We start from the raw sequence: 11,498 nt of genomic DNA, 5'->3' as shown, positions 1-11,498 counted from the left end.
TTTACACATGAAATTAGGCACTTGAAACCGTACAGGTTACTACACATACCTCCTACCATTTAGAAACCATGGAAACATAAAATATTTCAACACTTTCCCATATACTATTCATAGCTTGGACAGGCCCCATCAACTTTTCTTGGCTCAAAAGGACTGAGGCCCCTCCAACTGCACTCAACTTCTAGGATATCTCTCCTTTGAAGGCCATGAAAACAATCATACAACAAGATTGTCTGTGATCATAAATGGCATTTATAATTACTTGATATTTTCATATACAATATCTAAATACTATAGTTTATAGATGATGTACTTTAAAAGAACTAAGACTACTGGTATCCATAGCTAGAATAGATAAATACAAATAATTAGAGGCATGAAACTCTAACATTAGATAGGCCCGTGTAGATTGCATACATGTAACCCTTATAAACTTCGCGTCTAATTTTTTTGCAATAGGCTTTTTACCTAGTATTTTCCTAAAAATGATACTTAAGTGAATAAAGCACTGCTCGAGATAACATTGTGAGTTGGTTCATGCTAAGATCATGCGAACTTTCACAAGGATATCGACATTGACCACTCCAGCTAGTAGATTCTCCAAGGAAAAATAATCCTATTCTACACATAGAGAAAACCTATATCATTCTTTAGTATAAATTAAGGCTTGACATTCCACTTCAGCTTATATTTTGTTCAATCTATATACATGGAAGATAATGTTGCACTAACAAATCAGAACTTGTATCATTAATTATTAGCAGCAAATATTCTTTCCATAAAAAATTAAACATGTCAAATTCTCGCCGTGAAATTATGTCTTGGGTCTAGCTTAACCTATTCAGCAAGCTACCATTGACCATATTGTAGTCCATATGAAAAAGAGACGAACATCATATTCTACTGAAAAACAACAATGTGTAGCCCCGTCCACCACGTTTCGCTTCATATTACATTATTCTCACTTATCACACATACTACAATTCAACCATGCATATCAGTGAAATATAGGAATGGATCTCTAGTAGAACAATATATGCACCCTTTTTTTTTCAAAGTGACTTCTATGTTTGCTACTACTATCTTCTACACACAGCCCCTACAACAGAATTGACTGTGGTCTCAAGTTCCTTCTCCCACTAACCATCTCTGTCGCAATTTTGTTGTAGCTATTCTAAATAGATGTCGTGGTCTGCCTCGGATACTCGTGCCTGAGAAGAGGCTACCCCATTGAACATGCATTGTTATACGCCAGGCAAGAAAACTCTGAACTGCACCACACAACGCCGACCACAATGTCACGTCCATGATCAAAATTAAGTGTTCTTGGCTTCTAGCCTTGGCCAAAAACTGCACCAGAACTTCCAGAACGCCATGTGGCCTCTTAAGAGGCAGGAAGAGCTAGGGAGCACCATGACACGACGTCTACAGCTCGGTGGTGGTGCTGGTGGGTGGTGTTGATCTCATCACCCTGGCAATGGCTCCATGGAGGGTTAGGGATTTTTTGGAGCATGCTATTACACTGGATGAGACGTGTGTCTCCCTCCCGTGAGCTTGCGATGATGGGATCATGGCCGTCGTCGTCCATGCCTAATTGGCACATGAAACTAAACGAAGAAACACTCAACATATTTCTTCATGCAAAATCAAATACTATTGCAACTAAAATATATAATGCAATAACGAGTGTTTCAATGTTCTTCTGTTTATAGTCAGCGGGCAACAAGTTACAAATATGTTCTTCTTTCATCAGTTGTTATGTTTGTGTACCTCAGGCTTGTAGACAATACGATTTTGTTAGCCTGCACCACTACACTGATCTTTTGAAATGATAAATTTTAGCAACTATGTCAACAGTACTAAATCGCAGAAAAAAGAGAAACAACACCAACTTTAGCTTCACCAGAATTTCTCAATATGTAGGAATAAAACAACGGATCTCAGCTACTTTTCATAAACCATGAAAATGTGTAGAAACTTTAATTTTTCAACCAAAATAACACTATGGTGCATTGAAATAGGAAAAGAAGCACATAAACGACAATTACCCTCCTCGTGTAGTAGAGAAACACCATCAATGAATAGTCTCAATAAGCTTTCTGGATGTTTCAGTCTTCGGACGTAATATTCAGTTCTGACATAATATTTAGTTCAGAGAGGAAATCCCCGTGTAGTAAGGTATGTTGTGTATGCCGGCAATGTCGCGGGAGAGGCATGTCCCAGGAGTGGCACTACAGATGCACGCCTTGCACCCCAGTCCCTCGCCATCCAACAGGGAAGCACCGCCACAGTTCGCTGGCCACCGGCAGGGAACAGCAAGGTGTGGCGCCGCAGACCCATGCCTTGTACCCCCATCCCTTGCCCTGCAAGGCAGCCTGTCGTCAGGATCGACACCATCTTTAATGTAATCTTTTCCAATACAAACCGCGTCTTTAAAATACAGCAGCGCAACACACTTACAGACCAAAGTACTCTAAAGTGATATTTCCAGTTCTCACAAAAAAGTGATATTTCCAAAATAAAAGTTTGGCGTTCCTAATTTCAGTATCTACATAGAGCAAAGCCTTTAACAGAAAAACATCAATGGATTTAAGATGGTGGGAGGATTCTGGATAGTTGGCCTCACCGGAAATAGAGGCGTTCGGTTGTGCTCGACGCGGATATGATAGTAAGATAGTGAATAAATCACAATTTTATTTCAGGTATGAATTATTAGGAATTTGATGCCACCTTAGAATTAACATATTGCATCTATATTTTGTAACATCTAATTGCAGGTCGTCAAGTGGCTCAGGTTGTAGGGTGTAGTTACATATGTACAAAGATCACGACAACGAGTAAACATACAATATAAATTTATTCTGAAAGTCATGCATCTAGACCAAACAAATTGAGTTTGGTAAACGGTATACGTGAATTTTCACAGCTTTGCTCAAGTCATCCGGATCCGGTCACCTCCAGCAGACCTCGCAAGTCATAACAATAGTTTACTTGTGCTAACCCTGCAACCCATTAGTCAAAAACATCAAGTCTATTTAGATATGTATTGAAAAGTAAGGATTATAAAATTCAAATAAGGGAAAAATAAGAGATATAATATAAAGATATAGTTCTGAAATTGTGTGGTGGTTCAGTGTCTCACCCTTCAGAACAATTTTCAGGAAGGTGTTTGGGTCCAATACAGTGGGTATATCATTGTTTCATTGCACATCCGTACCATCAATGATCCATCAAACAATGGCCACATCTCATTGTTGATCAACAGTGACTAATTTAACTTGAGATGCAAATAACCCATTGGTATAAACCAGTTGTAATACCGAAGATCGTCTCCAGTCATCGTTGAGCAATCACCCACCTATGAGTCAACAAAATTGATGTTGAGGACAGTGATGTTAAATTCAGATAAAACTCCATCATAAATCACAAAGAACATCAATTTCAAGGACCAGCACCATGCCACTTTCCCAAACGCTTGGTGTCCTGAATCAAACTATTTCAATTGCATGATGTCTGTCGATGAAACAAAGCAAAAGTAGTGTAGATTGGAATGCTAGGAAGACCCCCCCCCCCCCCAACCTCGCATGTTTCTAAACATGAGAAAATCAGTTACTAAAGCCAAAATAATGCATATCTATATATTATGTAATTCACTCTAAAAAAATGAAAATCACATTATACAAGTCAAGCATACTCAAAGGAACTGGTAATATTTTTGTCCAGCACATCTCAATCGAACAGCTAATTCCAAGATGGCCATTATATGGCTCTCCCCAGCTTGGTAGGCTGCACCATGCTTCTTTCTCCAAATAGAAGAGCACAGTAAATGTTTTAGTAAATACATGGAGACGACGCATGGCACGAAACCATTATCCAGCAGTTGAAAAGCATCAAACTGGACGAGTTGACGAACTTTACCCGCTTGACAATCCCGTAGCCCCATCGAGCCTCGCGTCGAGCCCGCCAACCTCGGAGAATAACGAATCCCCACAGCTGCTGACTATTCCACCTGCTTCCACAAGCACCCCTTCGGCCACCAGCAATGCCGCCTCCCGCCACCGATGGTCAACGTAAACATGCACAGAAACAATGAAATGGATAACACGTTTTCCCCCTCTATTACACATCAGAACCATCAAATTTCAAATCTCGTCACAAAGCAGAGCATAATGTACTCAATAAAAATCAAGTAACCCTCCCTCACCAGCATCTACTCAATTAGACTACTAATCCGGCTACCTTCTTTTCGGGGCAAAAAATAACAAATCTACACCACCCTCGCGCAAGCAAGAAGTAATATGTAGTGAAAAAATCAAACACAAATTCGACGAAGAACACTCTGTACGGACGCAACTATTTTCCACAATGTTATCTGGTGATAAATTTGCAACTATTTTTTGGACATATTTTCCACGAATGTCATCTGGTGAAAAATTTCTATTCGCTATGAAAACATTTGTCAATGTTTCACACTAAAAAAAATCAGATTTTTTAATTATTTTACTGTTCACCCAGGTTCAAGTGAGCTAGGGATTAGAACAACATTTTCGGACAAAGTACTACAGAAATAATCCAAGCAATCCTACTATAATATCAAGGCACACATATAAGTGATTATTCTCTCATGCAAACTAAAGTACTCCCTCTGTTTCTAAATATAAGTCCATTTAGAAATTTCAATATGGACTACATACGGATGCATATAGACATTCTTTAGAGTGTAGATTCATTCAGTAGTCCATATTGGAATCTGCAAAAAAACTTATATTTAGGAATGGAGGGAGTAGTATATATATCCACCTCACGGACTACTATATTAAGATGGCCAAGCCTTTGTTAATCATATGAACATGGTACAGGCAAGGAGGACATTAGCTAAGAAATGTAGTATCAAAGATTAGATAGATGAACATGCAAAATTTGATGTAGAAAACAAGGATAATCTTACCTGAATCTCTTCCGATGACTGCGCCTTGGCAGAGATGATATAGAAAATCTCGACTGGGGTGTATTACTCGATGGAGGTGTCGTCTGGTAGCGGCGGCGTGCACGGCTGCATCAGAGTGTGACCCGCCACCACGGGCATAGGCGTTACAGATTGGCGAGTGGAGGTCGACGAAGGCGCTGGCATGCCTGCACGAGACATGCGCAAAATTATCAAATCAGCATTGAACGTACCATATAGATGGATCTCTCAAAATATACTCTCATTCATCAATTCCTTTTCAGAAAATAAATGGAGTGGCTGGACCAATCTTAGCTCTGCTTGTATGTTTGTGCTCCAAAATCTTCCTCGAACTGGAGATTGACGGTCATATACTATGCATTAACTCCAAGGCAGAGACTTATTATCATCTTCAAAATAAGCTCACGTGTAAGAAGATATCCATGAGAAGTACATCAAATTATGTATGAAAATATCTGAACCAAACAGAGCACCTATTTATCCTCATATCATAGTTTTCATTCACTAAAATGTGCCGTTGGCCTAATATGCATGTCTGACCAAAAGTGTGATGAGGTGTTGGATCGGAGGTTTTAGTTAGGTCATGAACTGATCCCATCACTCAACAGTTAACACGAGAGTTTGGCGAGAGCAACAGAAAGTATGGTTAGCATATACGAAACACAAGTACAGATCCATAAGGAGAGGACATATATGGCCTGTGTGTTACCTGTTGTGGTGAAACCGTATGCTTTTTGACCAAATATATATATGCAAGGCAACATGCAGATGAATAGCATGAAGATGTGGGCAAAAAGGCACACGTTTGTTCAAGTAGGTTTGATAGGATGCTTAAAATAAGAAGGTTTACTATAACCATGGGCCTTGTAGCAGAAGAAACAACAAAGTAACTATGCTGCCGAAACAAACGGGATCTAGGAATTAAAGCATGGACAAAAGAATGCAAATACCGAATACTTGCAAGAATAGAAATGCAAATTAAAACGGATCTACTAACCCATAATTTTTAAATACAAATTATTTGAATATATTACAAATCAAAAGCTTGCAAGAATAGAGATGGTCAGATGGAACATACCGAATACCGACAGCGCACTAAAGACAATCACGAGGCAAATGCCCTTTCCGAGACCTCATTGCAGTAAAAGTTCGAATAATATCCTTATCATCAACGGACTTGAGTACCACCTGCTCATTGTAACTTGTAACACATTACTTGTACCATTCATTATTGATCTTGCTACGCAGTTTGCTCCCTGTTAAAAATAAGAAAACAGTTTTCTCTCTATTAGTGCTCGACAGAAAAACAGAAGTGTTCATAAAACTTTAGAAAATTGACAAATAAAAAATACAGTCATGCAAACTTAAAGAAAATGACATGTTTGGCTTGACATAACAAGGATGATAGGATCAGGAAAATCAGCTTTATCGACAAAATCTGATCTATATAACTTTAAAGTAGATACTTGGTTGCAGCTAAAATAGAATCAAGTGCTGCCGGCAGGTCCGGTCCTCGGATTTTAGGGGCCCAGGGTGAAACAAAAATCCAGGGCCTTTAGTATAAAGGTCTAAATAATAATCAATCTATGTAGACATAAATTTAGAGGCCAAAAAAAGGGCATCTAAAATCATTAAGCATATCAAATAATAAAATCATCCGAGATGCAAATTAGTAAATTAGTAATGATAGTAACTATCTATCTCATCCAACAATTTCTTCTCAATGCATACTTTCGAGATGGCATGACAGTACTAAAATTGAAAAGGACAATTATTTTTGGAAATTAGCATAAAGCTATGATAATATAAGATCCAGTTAAAAATCATCATCAAGAATCTGCCTCTCGCCTCTGGTTCATAAAACCTGCTAGGGCATACCTTATCTGGAATCTGCCTCTCACCTCTTGTTGTGGTGAACGGCGTTTATTATCACCTAGACGGCAGTGCTAATGACCTGATTGGTAAACTATAGAGATTAGAGAGGAGAAACAATCAGGCAAATCGTTCGACAAATCTAGAATCAGAAACGCATAGGTCGCTGCTCGTTCGGAGGAAGAAAGATGAACAGCCAGATGTACGTACCTGGTGGCGCTGACGTCCTAGACTCCAGTCGAAATCAAATTAGGGTGTGGCGGTGCGGACACACCAAGAACCTAATTAGGGTGCGACGAGGACGACACGCTGGATCCTCATAGGGAAGGCTCCCCCGAAACATGGAAGCTAGCATGGTCGCGCGGAGGACGATGATGACGACAGGAGGAAGCTGAAGTGGGTGAGGTGGAGCTCCTCCGTACGCGCACATGCCAACACCCCCCCCCCCCCCCCCCGCCTGCGATGAGGACGACGCGCCGGCTCCTCATAGGGATCCCCAAATCGTGGAATCTGGCAGGGTCACACGGAGGATGACGATGACGACGGGAGGAATTGGGGGAGGTGTACCCTCACCATGGCCGAGTCGAGCGAAGGAGGCCGGCGGTGGCGATTTTTGTGGAGAGAAAGATCTGATCGGGATCGAGGGGGGGAGTGGAGGTGCAGGCGTGCGTGCGACCACGTGGAGACGCGAAATCTACCCTGTGCCGCAGCGGCGGCGTCTCCCAGAGTTCGGCGGTAGGGATTGAAACCGCCCTGCCCTGGAGACTTGGCGGCCGCGTTTCCCGGAGTTCGGCGGCGGGGGCGGCGTCTCCCTCTTGGACGGCGGCGGCGGCAACGATAGATAAGATCGATGGAGCTTTTTTTCGGGTGTGGGGTTTTTTTTGGGTGGCTGCGTGGATGGGTGGGGTGGGAAGAGGGCGAAAAAAAACTGGACGAAAATGGTGGGACGAAAATAAAACCCGGAACGCGACCTACCAACTGAGACATTAGGAGTAGAGATTCCTCGACCTTTGAATGCACAACTCAGTACTCCTACAACATAATGTAAGTAAGTAGTTATAAATTCAATCAACATGTTTTTTATGTTTTGATGTTAGCCTGTTCAAACATAAATAGTGTAGCCTTAGCTGATTAAATTTGTCTTCAAAGTTTTTATGCGTTATTGTTCAAGTTGGGCACAAAAAATCATATAATCAACTACGATTACAAGTAGACCAATATTTTTACAAGCATTTTTACTACTGGATATCTACAATGGTTGAGTATGTTAGTTTTATGCATAACATAGCTTGGTGTCCACATATGTGTACTTTAGGCGTGGACACAGGACATTTTCATCATGGGTCCGCCCCTGTGCACACACGCGCGCGCACACACACACACAATTACTAGTTCAATTCATTACTGCACTTCTGCGTAATAATGCTGGCAGTCTATTCTCCACAACAAATTGAGAGGCATTTCATTCTTTAATTAAATTATGCTGGCAAGTCAAAAGCTACCGAACAAGATTGCTAATGGTATTCTAATGATGAGCTGCTGGGACATTTGGATGCAACCCGATGTCAAAATTTTCAGAAATGGAACTACAGGGATTAACTCTTGGTGATTCAATTTGAAGCATGAGCTAATTTTGGGTGGCCACAGGGTGAAATGCAAAAATTGGGACTACATTAGAACTTGGGTAGATTCACTAATCTTAGTCCTCTTCTTTAATTTTTAGTTCATTCATTTATCCTTTTAATGAACATATTTTACCGGACATGTCCTATCATTTGTGCGTCAGAAACAAAGTACGTGGAAGATCGGGAGATTGAAGGAATTATTTGTTGATCGGAACCCAAGAATCCATGCAGGAGTGTTAGTGATGTGAAGCCATGGCCTACCATGGTCCACGCCAACACACAAAGCTTGACTGTCCTGGCTACCTCTCGTAGGTTCCTTGCAGACTGCTTGCCCGCATTTTGTTTGTTTGCTATTGCCACGTTGATGCCTAATTGCTTATCGCTCGCACCCAGTAAGAGCATCTCCAATAGATAGTCCAAATTTTGACGGTCCAAAACCGGAGATGTAAATTTTGGACGGTCAAAAAATGCGTTTTGAAGCTCCGAAAAAAGGTCAACTCCAACAGATGGTCCAAATTTATGGTTCAAAAGAGCAACTCCAATAGATGATCCAAATTCATGGTCCAAAACTGGCCAGCAGCCGCCCGGCTGCTGTTCAGCCACTGTCCAGCCACTATACAGCCGCAAATATTTGAAAATAACATAAAAAATCATGTCCACCTTGTGCGTGCGGTGGAAGAAGATGGCCGCCGGTTGGATTGGCTGCTGCGGACGGCTGCGGATGGCTTCGGACGGCGGCGGTGATAAGAAATGAGGTTGGAGGCCAGCCAAGAGGAGCTCGGCGGGCGGCGAAGACTAGTTCGGCAGCCGGGCGGAGGGCGGTGGGGAGGCAGTCGTGCGGCCGGCGCAACGGCCGTGGACAGGCTCACGACTGACGAGAGGAGGTCGACGGCAGCCTAAAAGACCCGGCGGAGGCCTACCTCGGCAGCCGGACCGCCGGAGGGGCCGAATCCCGTGTCGGCTACCACTCAATTCGGCGGCAGGGAGGCGACGGGGGCGACGGGGGCGGAGTGCAGCGGAGGCGGAGAGCGGCGGAGGGGATGTGGAGTGGTGGCGGCGCCGACGACGAGGATTTGGGCGGTCGCGGCGGCGGATTCCGGCCGGCTATGTCGCGGGCGGGCGGACGGGCGCGGGCGAGAACAGAAATGAAGTGGAGGTTGGGCGTTCGCGGGCGGCGGCTAGTTTTGGACCAGATGCATCTCGTGATGTATATTTACATCGCGAGATGTTGCATTTTACATCACGAGGAGGCCGCGGTCCAATTTTTTTTTCCATATAGACTGTTTGTTGAAGCAGCGTTTTTTGTCCCAGACGATCCAAAAGTTAGTTATTTTTACATTTGAACCATCTATTGAAGATGCTCAAAACGCTTAGGATGCGCAGCCTTGAACATTGGTCCGGGTCTCCATCAGATCGACAGTGTGTTCCATGGCGCAAACCGCAACTGCACCGTACCAAACGAAGCAAGCGCCAAAGATTCTTGCAGAACGGTTGGCCTGGTGTCTCCCACAGTACTTGTCTACGACCCGGCGTGGTTAGAGCATCTCCAGTCGCGCCCTCAACAGGCCTCCTCAGGCTACTTTTTGGCGCCAGCGACAAAAAACGCCCCAGTCGCGTCCCGAGGATGTCGAAAATCGCCGGTTCGGTCCTTTTTTCCACCCGGCGGTCACAGGCCGAACCCGATGCATTGAGGGGCAATTGGGGGCTCCGGCGCAAGGGAAAAGCGCGGCTGGCCCACACCGGCAGAGAAAAAGTCAAGGTTTTCTTCCCCGACTCGCCTCCCACCCCCCGAGCCCTCGGCCGCCACTAGCTATATCCCGGCGCCGCCCGCCGCCCTTCACTGCTAGATAGCCATTCCCCGCCGGAAAAATAGCAGAGCTTCGCCGCGGTAGCCCCTCCAACAGTAGCTGGGCATTTCCGGCCGCAGAGGGGCAGTTTAGCAGCGGGTACACGCCCACCAGGCGCAAGGTGTTCGGCGATTTGCCTGCCTCGGCGATGGACTCGGATGACGAGGAAGCGCTCGCTGCGTTGTTGGAGGAGGAAGCCGAGGCCGATGTCCAGGAAGAAGAGCATCTCATGGTGCTCGCCGCCCTTGCCCAGCTGCTGCCGAGCAATGAAAAGCCGCGGCGAGGTGGCTTGGCGCCGGAGCGGGTGAAAGCAAAAAACCGGCATCGTCTCAAAGGCTACTTCGTGCTCTACTCCGACTACTTCGCCGATACTCCACTTCACGGCAAGAAAATATTTCAGCGCCATTATCCGATGAGCCGAAAGCTCTTCCTCGGGATTGTGAATTCCATTCGGGAGTTCGACAACTACTTCAAGTGCAAGATGGATTGCACCGGCGCCCTTGGATTCACCTCCATCCAGAAGTGCACGACAGCGATGAGGATGCTTGCATACGGAGCTCCCGGTGATTCACTCAACGACTATGGGCGGATGGCCAAGTCCACCAGCATAGAGTGTTTCTACAAGTTCTGTCGGGCAGTGGTGGCCGTGTTTGGACCGCAATACTTGAGAATACCCAATGCGGAAGACACTTCTCGGATCCTAGCACAGAATGCAGCAAGAGGATTTCCTAGGATGCTTGGAAGCATCGACTACATGCATTGGAAATGGAAGAATTGCCCATTTGCTTGGCAGGGGATGTACAAAGGTGCCAAAGGCGGTTGTAGTGTGGTACTTGAGGCGGTGGCCACACAGGACCTCTGGATTTCGCACTCCTTAGTGATCTAAACACTGTTAAATTTCTTTACGAAGGGAGCACAATCAAGTCCAAGTGTGTACCTATACATATTTTTTTGTAGGTCTAAAGCTTTTAGTTTCAAGGATGCCACAGTTAGGAATTGAATTACTACCATTTGCTCGTGTTGGTAAGTAAGAATCAAGTCCAAGTGGTTCTCATTTATATGGATTACTAGTAGAGTGCCCGTGCGTTGCCACGGGCCTTAAAAAATTGAGAACATTCTTTTATTGATATTATTATTAGTATTCAATATCGGGCTACTGATTACATCACTATGCCTTCCTTCTCATTG

General features: G+C 44.0%; 1 pseudogene; it reads right to left on the bottom strand.

Moving 5' to 3' along the window:
- Window positions 1-9,431: 9,431 nt before the first annotated feature.
- On the bottom strand, window positions 9,432-10,716 carry LOC147978164 (uncharacterized; annotated as a pseudogene).
- Window positions 10,717-11,498: the final 782 nt, after the last annotated feature.

Source organism: Triticum urartu, chromosome 3A (assembly GCF_056163025.1).
Source record: "Triticum urartu cultivar PI428250 chromosome 3A, HENAU_Tu73, whole genome shotgun sequence".
NCBI classification, from domain to species: domain Eukaryota; kingdom Viridiplantae; phylum Streptophyta; class Magnoliopsida; order Poales; family Poaceae; genus Triticum; species Triticum urartu.
The sequence above is the reverse complement of the archived record's forward strand: the minus strand, read 5'-3'. Positions and strand labels throughout refer to the sequence as shown.